The 14,169-nt window shown below is 44.2% G+C and overlaps 1 long non-coding RNA gene across 1 annotated transcript; it reads right to left on the reverse strand.

The window, feature by feature from the left end:
- Positions 1–4,423: 4,423 nt before the first annotated feature.
- Positions 4,424–14,139, reverse strand: LOC121292772. Its single transcript, XR_005946326.1, has 2 exons — positions 14,056–14,139; positions 4,424–9,656 (listed from the first exon to the last, which is right to left on the reverse strand). It is a non-coding gene; the product is annotated as an uncharacterized LOC121292772 (long non-coding RNA).
- Between the last annotated feature and the right edge of the window lie 30 nt (positions 14,140–14,169).

Consider the following 14,169-nt stretch of genomic DNA (forward strand, 5'->3'; position numbering starts at 1 on the left):
TATGTGAAATCTATATCAGAGAGTGCTGAGCTAAGGTGACAAAGTGAGAAGAACCGTTTTATAAAGTAACTTCCCCATGAACAGTAAGCGAGCACTGGAAATACAAAGGACAGAATTTTCCAGCCCCTCACGCGATGTGAATGGAGATTTCAATGGCCCCACCACGAGGGTGCTGGAAAATTCCAGCCAAAGGGTCCAAAAACAACTTGTAAAAACAGTGTCTGAACTATGGACCGTAAGCCATTTCTGCCTTTGATACTGTTAATCCAATCAATAATGGCTAAGCCATTTAGCTCATGATGCATGGTCTATGATTTCTCATATTTGAATTTAATGGGCCCTGGGGTTTGGAAAGGACTACACTTAGTGCTGCTGCCTTTTCGGTGAATAAAACTAAAATCAAAACATCTAAACCAGTAGCTTGATATATACGTAAATGGAATGCTGTAAAATCTCTAATGTGGTGCAAAATGTCGTGAATAAAGCATAAACACCAATACAATACATACACCTTTTGGAACCTGCTCGGATTGTGCTAAAAACACAGTAATTTGAAAGTGAAAGCATTGCAGCAAATATGGGCATTCCTTGTTCCTGTCCTACTCAGGCCCCCTCCCACAAGTCTTTCTCCGGTAAATTGATGACTGCTTTGGTGCCGCTTCATGCTCTCGTCTGGTTCTGGAAAAATTTATTAATTTTGCTTCCAATTTCCACCACTACCTCAATTTCACGTGGTCCATAACTGACACTTCCCTTCCTTGATCTCTCAGTCTCAATTTCTGGTGATAGAATGTCCACCAATATTCACTACAAGCCTACCGACTCCCACTGCTACCTCGACTGCAGTGCCTCACACCCTACTTCCTGTAAGGACTCCATCCCATTCTCTCAGTTCCTTCGCCAATATTCATTACAAGCCAACCGACTCCCCCAATTACCTCGACTGCAGCTCCTCACAACCCGCTTCCTGTAAGGACTCCATCCCATTCTCTCAGTTTCTTCGCCTCTGTTTCATCTGTTCTGATGATGCCACTTTCCAAAACAGTTCCTCTGACATGTCTTCCTTCTTCCTTAACCGAGGTTTTCCACCCACGGTGGTTGACAGGGCCTTCAACCGTGTCCGGCCCATCACCTGCGCATCTGCTCTCACACCTTCCTCTCCCTCCTAGAACCATGATAGGGTCCCCCTTGTCCTCACTTATCACCCCACCAGCCTTCACGTTCAAAGGACCATCCTCTGCCATTTCTGCCAACTCCAGCATGATGCCATCACCAAACACATCTTCCCTTCACCCCCTCCGACGGCTTTCCGCAGGGATTATTCCCTCCGGGACACCCTGATCCACTCCTCTATCACCCCCTACCTCTCAACCCCCTCCCACGACACCTTCCCATGCAACTACAGAAGGTGCAACATCTGCCCCTTTACTTCCCCCCCTCCTCACCATCCAAGGGCCCAAACACTCCTTTCAAGTGAAGCAGTGCTTCACTTGCACTTCCCTCAATTCAGTCTACTGCATTCATTGCTCCTAATGCAGTCTCCTCTACATTGGAGAGACCAAACGCAGACTGGGAGACCGCTTTCCAGAACACCTTCGGTCTGTCCGCAAGCATGACCCAGACCTCCCTGTCGCTTGCCATTTCAACACACCACCCTGCTCTCATGCCCACATGTCCATCTTTGGCCTGCTGCAATGTTCCAGTGAAGCTCAACGCAAACTGGAGGAACAGCACCTCATCTTCTGACTAGGCACTTTCCAGCCTTCCGGACTGAATATTGAGTTCAACAATTTCAGATCATGATCTCTCTCCTCCATCCCCACCCTCTTTCCAATAATTTATAATTTTTAAAAAATATATATATTTTTCTTTTCCCACCTATTTTTAAATTTATTTCGATCTATTGTTTTATCTCCACCTTTTAGCCCATTTCGATCCCTTTCCCCCACCCCACCCCCACTAGGGCCATCTGCTTGTCCTGCTTGCTACCCTTAATGTCCCGATTAGCACATTCCTTAGCTAATATCACCACTGTCAACACCCCTTTGTCCTTTTGTCTATGACATCTTTGGCAATCTCTTCTTTGCCTCCACCTATCACTGCCTCCCTATCTAGCTCTACCTGTCCCACCCCCCTCCACCAGCTTATATTTCACCTCATTTCTCTATTTCCTTAGTTCTGATGAAGAGTCATACTGACTCGAAACGTTAACTATGTTCCTCTCCGCAGACGCTGTCAGACCTGCTGAGTTTCTCCAGCTATTTTTGTTTTTGGTCCGTGCACATGTGGGCCTGACTTTCACACCCCCTTGCTAGCAGGTTTTTAGGTGGGTGGAGGTAGGGAGCATGAAATAGAACGAATGAGTTTTGCGCTTGGTTTCTGCCCGCCCCAACCTCTCACCGATTTTACGTTGGAACGGGCGGGGCCTCAGTTCCTGCCCTTGCCCCAATTGAGGCCTTTAAGTGGCCAATTATTGACTGCTTAAGGGTCGTTTCCCACCCAGTCTCAATTTTTAGGCTGGTGGGAGGATTTCCCCAATATGAGGGAAGCCCAAATATAATCAGGTTCAGGCCTCGGGTGGCGAGGTGGAGGGGGGGCCTGACACTCTAAACCCTCACTATTATCCCCCCCCCCAGGCCTTCCATACTGTCCCCACCCTGAAAGCTCACCTTTTCGTGCACTTCCAGGATTGAGGCTCTGAGGACTGCATGAAGTTCCATTTCTGTCCACTGCAGGAACTAGAGAGCTGCCAATCAGATTGGCCAGCAGCTCTCTAAGGGAGGACTTCCCCCTGAGTGAGGGGCAGAGGTCCTGCTGCAGCCAATTAACACTCATTGGAGCGTAAAATGGCTGTGGTGCAGGCAGTATCAGGGGGAAGTGTTCCCCACCAACTCTTTAGATGGCAGGACAGGAAACCCCAGCATCCAAAACATTCTCGCCATACTGTAGCAGAGCTAAAGGCATAGGACTGAAGTCAAGTTCAACTTAAATGACAAGAAACGCTATGCAGTTTTCTTATTCATCAAAAAAAAAATTGGGCCCAGAAATTTCTGATTAAATAATAGCACTTGCCATTATTAGTGTGTAAAAAGCCAAGCAATTAGTGGTGAAGAAGAGATACACCATGAGTTCGGAATCACCACAAATTGCTTGACAATTTGCACTGCTCTGCCGTTAGCCACACAAAAACAGATGCTCACTATTAATCTCCCTGTGGGTGTCAAGAATTTGGTGGATTTGCGCCATGCATACAGATGAATCCCTCCTCATTTACAATTGGTATTTCATGTCATTAATGGTGTTGTTAATATGATTTGTGGCCTTGGCATGAAACTCAACCTTGGACGTCCGGAAAAGAAACAATTGAGGTTAATGTACCATACCTGAAGCTACTAAATGGTTCTTGAGAGATTTTATTTCCCTTACTTTATGTCTATTTTTCTTTCAATCCAATCCTTTTACCTCGCTTTCTGGGCAGAATCTTCCAAGGCCCATAGAGACGGGGCTTCCAGGGAGCCATATCAGGATAACAATCCTACTTACAAGGAACTTTCCTAGGGATGGGCAGGGCTGCCTACTGAATGAAGACAGACAACAATTTTAAATACTTAAATTTGGGGTAATTTTTCAGGCTCAATGGCAGGGGACACTCTGAGGCAGGCAATAGAACCACCAGAGCCGGAGGCTCCGTACCCCAAAGAGGGGTCTTTGTTCATGGAAGATTGTACACGTAGCTCCAATGTTGCATCAGGAGGGCGTTCCCTTCTGGTCTGATGGGCCTGCCACTTTCCCATCTCTGATGTAATAATTTAGTTTTATTGGCGAAAAGAGAGACTTGGTGCTGAAGCTTTTCATCCTGCATGCATAAGAATAACGCAAGAATGCCAAACTTCCCAGTCACAGCCATCTACGGGATACTACAGGAGAATTTAGTTTCATCCCTCCAGGGCGTTTCCATGTTGAGGCATCCAAGTGGCCCCCGAAATGCCTCAGCACATCTCCTGATATGGCAGCCGAGGCTCCATAGTTGCCGGTCCTCTAGAACGGTGAACGTGGAAGCAGCCTCCAGGTATATCACCGAGCCAGTCTTACTGTCACCAAGTGTGGGCTCAGGTCCCCCATTTGGTCCTGACGTTGGTGACTTGAAGCCCAGAGAAAATCCTGCCCTCTGTATCTATTTCACTCTATTTCTTCTCTCTGGTTTCCTCTTCCTATATCTTTAAATTTCCCTGGTTAACTCATTCAGAAGGCCCCCGATGTCCCGCTGACTTCATTGTGCCAGTGTCAATTTGCACTTCCAGCAATTTCGGCACAAAAATAGGACAATCTAAAGAGCAAATGAAAAATCCAATTCACGTTGCTCACTGCTCCAACAATTTCTGGGTCATAAAGTTCAAGCAACAAAAGAATCTGTGCAATAAGGCGTCTCAAAAATCTTTATTCTGCAAAATAATGGAAGTTAAGATAATAGAGATTCTATTCTATTCCATTTCTTTGAAAAATACCTTCTGAAATATTTAAAGATTAAAAAAGGCAGAGAATGCACGCTAAGTAACACTGGTGAAGTGAAAAGGTAACAAACTCACAGGTTTTGTCATGAAGCAGAGTGAGTAAATGATCCATTGCCATAAATGACTTATTTTTCATGCAAGGCTGAGCAGCATGTTGATAGACTCTTCATGCATCATAGAAAAACAGGTTTTTTTTGAAGGAGAACTGTAATACCTATTTGATAAGCACACAAGCTACATCCAGTGATTTTGACTCTTCTGTGTGACAATGATAAATTTAATAACATGGTATTAAACTGTTAGTAGCTATGTCACACATCCAGAGCTAGATCTTTTCTTCATTTTAGGGTCATTGCTGGACAAACTTCAGGACTGGACTTCCCTCCACTGGTGTGACACCACTACTGTTCCATCCTTCCCTCTTAAGTCACCCAACTGTGGATGGGTTATTTTAACCCTCTACTGGGAGTTTGCTGCAGGTAGGGGAGGGAATGGCTGAGGGAGATCTGATAGAGAGAGGCTTGGGTAAAGGAAATCCGGTGCATTTTCGAGACTACTGCAGTTGACTTGTGTCCATTACAAGTTACACCATTGCAGTGTCTGAGACTGTTGGCCCTTCAAGGCACTGAGCCTTCATATTTACAGATTGAGGTGTTATTGGCTGACATCCACTCTGAAAGGGGCCTTTGCATACTGTCAGTGCCACACTACGAATGGAGTTGAGCTTCAGGCAAACAGGCAGTGCAAATCCTATATTGCTTCACAAGAGAAGTACAGCCTTTTTAAACATTGTCATGAGAGAGGAAGTAATATGACTTCCTAAATATATAAATATGGGTGTGGGTACTTGTGGGTGGGTTTCACATGCCCCTAATGGTGCTTTTTGAGTCTGAACTTCCTGACTTGCTCCTCCTTATCCTGCAATTCTTCATTTTCAAAGCACAGGGACAGGGGAATCCCTAAAGGAAATGTTTTCATGTGTTGTGTGCTATTTGCCTGAAGGTTCAATTAAGCAGCACATCACTAGCAGGGACATTGAAGCTATTAGCAAGCTAGGGAGAGAAATGGCTGACAGAAAGAAGAATATAGATTCTTCAGCAGTAAAATTTGGTCACGTTACTCTAAAAATGTGGCTTTTAACTGTACTTCTCCCTGTCAACTGTAGTAAGCAATCTGAATCTGGAAACATATAGTTGACAAGATACTTTTATTGTATTTAACCAAATCCAGGCAAATGTAGTCTTTCTGAGCAGTAGACATACAGAAAAATAAATAATATTACCCTTTACCCTGTGTAGAAAAATAACCTTCTCGATCCTTTCTGATCTGGCTCTCTCTACAAATTGTTAAGAAAAGCCTAAGATTTTTATGAACCATTTCTGTCAGAAACAGCGGAATTTTAGACGGCAGGATTTTACGGGCCTGCCAAAGTGAGCGGACTTTTGAATGGCTCGCCGTACTCTATGGCCCTGCCCCGCTGTGACAGAAGTGTAAAATTCCACCCACTGGTCATTGCTGATTCAGTATGGCATGACGGTGTTACTATGAACATGAACACCCAGAAATTGGATCTTCTAAGCACCAGGTGCCAACTTATTTATCATCCTGTTTTATTGTCTCACTTCCTATCTCAAGGCTGTCCTGTGTTATGGACAGGTGTGAGATAATTTGTTCCCTTTTCTCATGTATCGGCTGACCGCAATAAGATTTACTTTATTACTAAGGGAAGGAGTGTTTTTACCTCGAGTGCTGTGACGTTAAAGAACAGACACAAACAGCCTTTCTTATAAGTTTAAGTCAAAAGAAAGGATAAACAATTATTTTTCACAACACCCAAAAATTAACGCAGCAAACACCCAGGCACTTGCACACAAAGAAAGATGGTTTCTAAAGATGGAGCATGCACTTAGATTACTAACAGAGTAAAAAGAAACAGGTCACTTGGTTACATAGTCCTTAAGATGGTGGTTGAAATGTTGCAGACCTGAAGGTTTCTCTTCTGGTTCATTAGAGACAATGGAGGTTGGAAGTTTATGGCTGCTTCAGATGAGATTGTGGACTGACTCCTGAATTGAAAGAATATAATCTTGCCGGTAAAACAAATTACCCCTCTTCTCTGCTTAAGATGATTTTTGAGGCAGGTTTCTCCCTGATCTGGGTGGGATATGGCTTCTCCTAAGTCTCCATATCCAAGACTGACCTGCCCTGGGCTGTACTAGTAGATTAATAAGGTAGTTGCAGATATGCCTTATCACAAGCGGGTTCCTGTCATGTAACAACAGCATTGATATTTTCCATTGTCTGCACAATGGGTTGATGGTCAAGCAATTTGCCACACAACAAAGGGTGTTTGCTATCTCATCAACGTTACAGCTTTGATTAACTTCCGAAATGTCTTTATTTGAAATTCCATCTTCATGGAACTGGCAAGTCTAGCAGTCATTGTCATTTTAATTCCCTTCTGCTGAAATGGTGAGGGGAGTCAATTGGCACCTGGGAAGTCTATTTGCATTTTGAGTAACTTCCCACAGATATGTTCAGAAGTGTCTGTCACTGTCTGTACAGAGAACACAAAATAAGTCATCTGACTCTCTGGACTCCATTTTGTGAGGGTACAGTGTCCATATTCCATGTTGCTTTTTAAAAGTAAAATGTCCATCTCCATAGGCTTTACGGTCATATGACATGACTGTAACACCTGGCTAGCTCGCTTCACAACGTGGTCACAAAATTAAGTCAAGAGGCATGAGTCACACATGCTGCAATTTCAGCAAAAAATAAACAGCATAGATCAGCTAATTTGTAACCTAACACATTAAACCCTAAAGTGCACTGGAATAAGCAACTTCAATCATTTAATTATTTCTGGCAACGGTAAATCCATAAGCTTAAAAAAGTCAAAACTTTAATCCAATGAGTTTAAGCTGAATCCTAATCCTATCTATATGCATAACTAAGGTATCTTACACTGCCTGGCATCAACCAACAGCTTTATAAACAAGCATTGCTTCCTTGAGTTTGTAAAGGAGTAAAACGGAATAGGCTTTGTGAAACATGCAATGAAAAATTCATCAATCAGGTGAGGTTTTCACAGGTGACAGAGTGGCCTCTTGTATACCAGACAAGCAGGTCACATGACTTTAGGACTCATGGCTCTCTGATGAGAAAATTGCAAAGATCATAGACAAAAGGGTAAATGATTACTATCTTAAGTGATTAAAAGTAATAATTTCCATTACATCGGTAAATTTTGCACTTTACAGTCCAACCAAACAGAGGTGGCTTAACCCCTCTCATAGAATCATAGAAATTACAGCAGAGAAAGGAACCATTTAGCTCCTTGTGCATGCTCTGTAACTCAAGCAAATTACTTGAATCTTATTTCTTCAGAATGTCTTTTAAGGTGGGGACATCCCTGACACCAAGATGAACTTTAGTGATGGCTAAATCGCAGAAAGCGGAGAAGGAACATTACAGACATTACCTCTCAAAGGCAACTGCTAAACCCCAAGGAAAAATCTTGGGTTGCTATGGAATCGGAGGAACTGACCGATACAGGTTTGAAAGAAGAAACCATGAAACAAATGTCACAGGTAACAGACACTATGGCCTGGATTTCACTACTGAGGCGAGTAGCTTGAGTCGGGGAATTGCCAGACTTGCCGCATGGCACCTGCCTCAGTAGAAAGACCCCAGGACTGCACGATCTCTGTTCTAGGGGAATGGGTGCGGGACAGAGTTGGGCTCATCGAACCCAGAAGCAGATTGGATGTGGAGGTGGGCCTGTGTGTGGAGTATGGCTTGGGCACAATATAAAGGACACCCCTGTAAGCAGCTCCTGCTATGAAGGCAGGAAGCTAATGGTGTTGCTGCTGGATCATGGGAGAAGATGTCTATATCAAGTCAGGTGAGGACTTAACTGTAATAGTTGTCCAACTGGTTACTGACACTGTAAGAGATGGCTCATCATTGGGCCTTCCATTGGGAAATATAGGGATTAATGCTGCCTATTGACCTCATGGAATGAAGGAACACACAGTAGTGACCTGTGGCTGGCAAAGCTTCACAAGATCAGCCATGGAGATGGCAGCAACTTGGCAACATCAGATGGTTTCGACATTTTGTATTAACACAGATTAGCATAATGCCTCAGGGGCTGATTGTTGGACCCACTTGCAGAACCTTTGCCCTTCCCACCTACCCTTTCACCACCATCAGAGTGCGGGAATCCAATTGTGCCTTGCCCGTTATTCTCACAGCAGGATATTGTCATGGTAGACTTGTGTGACTCAGAGGGAGCAGGCCAGCAGGGTCTTGTACACTCGGGAGCGCAACATGCCATTTTGATGTGACAGGAACAAATACCAGGCCATCCTGCATTCATGCAACCACCCCGCCCCAACCTCCAGTTCCTGCATGTGAGTGGAGGACATAGGTTATGTGTGGTGATGGATGAAGCTAGAAGCCTTACTTTCTTCATTGGCTTGCCAGAATGTCGCAGAGAAGACTAGCTGCTGAAGATGTGAGAGGGACGACGCCCTGCTTCTGTGACTAGGACCTCAAGATCCTGGTCGAAGAGATGTAGTGAAGGAGGAAGATCATATCCCCTAGAGGAAGGAGGAATGCGCCTAATGTGATGAAGAGATCATGGTAGCAGATTGCATCCATCGTGAACACAGCAGGTGAAGATTAGTGCCCCTGGATCCACTGCTGCATGAGGTTCGACGAGCTGCTGCAGTTTGGCAAGGTGAGTTGTTTGGCAGAGCACACAGAGGTCACTGTGATGGATATCTGAAGACTGCACCTATGGTGGAAGACATGGCATATACAATTGTCCATGCTATAGGAGAGGTATCATCAAGGCACTCATGTAAATCCAAGCAGGTATGGGTTGACAAGTGAACGGCCATTGTGATCCACTGCCACATTGAAGAGCTTTGTCCCTAGCAACACAATGGGATGGGCTTACATCACAATGGAGGAGCTCTGAAGAAAAGTCATACGGACTCGAAACGTTAACTCCGTTTTTCTCTCCACAGATGCTGTTAGGCTTACTGAGTTTTTCCAGCATTTTCTGTTTTTGTTTCAGATTTCCAGTATCTGCAGTATTTTGCTTTTATCTTGTAGAGGACTGGCTCCCCTTCCCTAAAGCATACATTTCAAAATCATTATCTTCAAATGCCTCCATGGCCTCACTCCCACCTTAACAATGTCCACTCTTCTATCCTCCACTTATCCAGCACTGACCTACTATATGTCCCTCCTCCTTTAACTTTGCCATCAATTTCAGTTTCCTTGTGGCATTTGGCCTCCATACATCTCCTCCCACCTTCAAAATCCGTTAAGACTTATCTTTTTGGCAGTGCCTTTAATCACCTCCTCCAGTTCTCTTCCCACTCCTGCTGGGTCTGTTCCCAACTATGAAACCCCTGAGCACATTTTGCTACAATGAAAATACTGTCTTAATATAAACTGTTATTGTAAATCCCTGATTAAAATACATGTCTAACATAGATATCTTCACATCCGGCACAAGATCTGTCTCACACAACTACAATAAATTTTATTGGTGCCAGTGAAATTATTCATGGGTAATGTATACCAAGCCATTAAATCCCTTGTAATAAATAATTCATTCCCTTATGCCTGGCACTGCTTTTGTTTTATTATTTCATGGGATGTGGGCTTTGCTGGCAAGGCCAGCATTTATTGCCCATCCCTAATTGCCATTGTAGTGAGTGGCTTGCTAGGCCATTTCAGAGGATAGATCAATGGTCTTGGCCAGACCAGGTAAGGATAACAGGGTTTCTTCCCTAAAGGGCCTTAGTGAACCAAATGAGTTTTTACAACAATCAATGATAGTTTCATGGTTACACTACTGAGACTATCTTTATAATTTCAGATTTATGAATTGATCTTAAATTCCACCAGCTGCCATGGTGGGATTTGAACCCAAAGCCCCAGCCTGGGCCTCTGGATTACTCATTCTTTGAACATTATCATCACCTTTCTCTGCCTGCCTACCCCAGCTTTGTAGCCATGTTTTGCTGTAGGGAGATGATGTTACAATAACTGCTCGTTAAGTTTTGAATCAAAATACTGTAACTGCTTCTCCTTCCCTTCGCCCTCAAATTACCTGTCATTACATATGGCAAGTGTGGAATTGCTTGCTTTGAATGCTCCTTTGGAAGTGAACTGCAAGACGATATGTGAAAAACGTGTAGCTGTAACATCTCCAGCCACCTTGCGCCTCTCCCCCTACACCAACCATTTCCAACAGTGAGATTGGGGGAGGTGGTGGTGTAGTGGTGATGTCACTAGACTAGTAATCCAAGGACCCCAGACTAACACTCAGGGGGTGTGAGTGCAAATCCCACTATAGCAGATGGTGGAATTTAAATTCAATTAATACAACAATCCCCAGGGATTTAATGAGCCTCATATTTATCAATAATTATCCTTATCTGGCTGCTCACTGCTTCCCAGTGGGTAGCCAATCCAATCCTGAGTCCCTCCTTGAAAATAGTTCAGGGTCGGGACCACGGTGACAGAGAACCAGCGCAGAGCTCAGTGGTGCCAAACTACCCACCAGCAACCAATCCCAACCCATTTAACAAGTCTGTAAAGAATGAGTCATTGACCAGAGAGATGAAGGAATTTATGGTAAGCGTACAGAGTTTATGGCACAGACTGAAGGAGATGTCATCAATCTTTCCAATGTTAGCTCAAGGAAATGGTGGTTAATCCTACGCCAAATGCTGGACAAGCAATCTGAGAAAAGAGGCAGTGGAGAAGTTGAGAAAGGCAGTGATGTAGGGATTGGCGTTGGGAGCATAATGTGGAACCTGACTATAGGCCCCCAAGCAGTCAAAGAGAAATAGAAGAGCAGATATGTAGGCAAATTTCAGAGAAGTGTAAAAATAATAGGATAGTAATAGTGGGGAATTTCAACTTCCCCAGCATTAACTGGGTTACTCATAGTGTGATAGGTTTAGAGGGAGCAGAATTCTTAAAATGCATCCAGGAGAGCTTTTTAAGCCAGTACGTAGAAGGTCCTATAAGAGAGGAGGCAGTCCTGGACTTAATTTTAGGGAATGAAGCTGGGTAAGAGGTTTCAGTAGGGGAACATTTTGCAGATAGTGATCAAAACTCCATTAGATTCAAGGTTGTTATGGAAAAGCACAGGGATGGGCCAGAAATCAGAATTCTAAATTGGGGGCAGGCCGATTTTAATAAGATCAGATATAATTTGGCCAGAGTGGACTGGCAGCAGCTACTTTTAGGTAAATCTGCGTCAGAGCAGTGGGACTCATTCAAGAAGGAAATAGGGAGAGTACAGGGCCAACATATTCCAGTTAAGATGAAGGATGGGACCAACAAATCCAGGGAACCCTGGATGTCGAGGGATATACAGGATTGGATAAAGAGAAAAAGGGAGGCTTATGGCAGATACCGAGGGCTCAAAGCAGCGGAAGCCTGAGAGGAGTATAGAATGTGTAGGGGGGATCTTAAAAAGGAAATTAGGAGAGCAAAAAGGGGACATGAAAAAACATTGACAGGTGAAATAAAGGAAAATCCAAAGTTATTTTACAAGTACATTAAGAGTAAGAGGATAACCAGGGAAAGAGTAGGGCCCATTAAGAACCATAGTGGTAATTTGTGTGTGGAGCTGGAAGACGTAGGTAGGGTTCTAAATGAATACTTTGTGTTGGTGTTCACAAGTGAGAGGGACGACATGGGTATGGAAATCAGGCAGAAGGACTGTGATATAATTAAATAAATTAGCATAGAAAGGGAGGAGATTCTAAGTGGTCTGGCAGACTTGAAAGTAGATACATCTCCAGGCCTGGATGAAATGTATCCCAGGCTGTTGAGTGAGGAGATAGCATGGGTGCTGGCAATAAATTTCAATACCTCTCTGGCCACAGGAGAGGTGCCAGAGGACTGGAGGACAGCCAATGTGGTATCGTTAATCAAGAAGGAAGGAAGGGATAAACCAGGGAACTACAGACCTGTCAGTCTAACCTCAGTGGTGGGGAAACTATTGGAAGCAATTCTGGGAGACAGAGTTAATCTATATTTGGAGAGGCATGGATTAATCAAGGACAGTCAGCATTGTTTTGTTGAGAGGGCTGACCAATTTGTTTGAATTTTTCGAAGAGGTGACCAGGTGTGTAGATGAGGGCAATACATTTGACATAGTCTACTTGGATTTCAGCAAGGCTTTTGATAAGGTCTGGCATGGGAGACTGATAACGAAGGGAAAAGCCCATGGGATCCAAGGCAAATTGGCAAATTAGATCCAGAATTGGCTAAGCGGAAGGAAGCAGAGGGTGATGGTCAAGGGCTGTTTTTGTAACTGGATGCCTGTGTCCAGTGGGGTTCCACAGGGATCAGTGTTGGGTCCCTTGCTGTTTGTGGTATATATAAACAATTAGACTTGAATGTAGGAGGGTTGATCAGTAAGTTCGTGGATGACACAAAAATTGGTGGGATGGTAAATAGTGAGGAGGATAGCCTTAGATTACAGGAGGATATAGACGGACTGGTCAGATGGGCTGATCAGCGACAAATGGAATTTAATACGGATAAGTGTGAGGTGATGCACTTGGGCGCGACAAACAAGGCACAGGAATACACGATGAATGGTAGGACCGTGGGAAGTACCGAGGATCAGAGGGACCTTGGTGTACATGTCCACCGGTCCCTTAAGCTAGTGGGACAGGTAGATAAGGTGGTTAAGAAGGCTTATGAGATACTTGCCTTTATTAGCTGAGGCATAGAATATAAGAGCAGGGAGGTTATGCTGGAACTGTATAAAAAGCTGGTTAGGCCACAGCTAGAGTTTTACATGCAGTTCTAGAATCCATATTATAGGAAGGATGTAATTGCACTAGACAGAGTACAAAGGGGGTTTACCAGGATGTTGCGTGGACTGGAGAGTTTTAGTTATGAGGGGAGATGGGATAGAATGGGATTATTTTCCTTGGAGCAGAGGAGATTGAAGGGGGCCATGATTAAGGTGTATAAAATTATGAGGGGCATAGATAAGGTAGACAGGAAGGAACTTTTCCCCTTGGTGGAGGGATCAATAACCAAGGGGCATAGATTTAAGGTAAGGAGCAGGAGATTTAGAGGGGATGTGAGGAAGAATTTTTTCACCCAGGGGTAATAGGAATCTGGAACTCACTGCCCGAAAGGGTGGTAGAGACAGAAACCCTCATTACATTTAAGAAGTATTTGGATGTGCACTTGCGATGCCATGGCATACAAGGCTATGAGCCTAATGCTGGAAGATGGGATTAGTATCGTTAGGTATTTGTTTGACTGGCGCAGACTTGATGGGCCAAAGGGCCTTTTTCTGTGCTGTAGATCTCTGTGACTCTAATAACCAGGTGATGCATTTCAAGCTTGACAGGCTTATAGACAAAGGTGGAAAAAAGTGGAATGGTTTAATAACTTATGACTGAGGGATAAAATTAGGACTTCTCCGCCTGAATAAGCCCACCCGCCCGCCATGCGCCATGATCTCCCACCTACCTACCTATCCAGCCCCTACTCGCGCCTCGTCCTCCTGCTTTGAATGCTCCAACTTTATTGACAGCCGCTGTTGACAGGAGGCAGGCGGGCTAAGATCCCGCGAGCATCGGAGCGAGAG

The sequence above is a fragment of the Carcharodon carcharias genome, chromosome 20 (genome assembly GCF_017639515.1).
Source record: "Carcharodon carcharias isolate sCarCar2 chromosome 20, sCarCar2.pri, whole genome shotgun sequence".
In the NCBI taxonomy this organism is placed as follows: Eukaryota; Metazoa; Chordata; class Chondrichthyes; order Lamniformes; family Lamnidae; genus Carcharodon; species Carcharodon carcharias.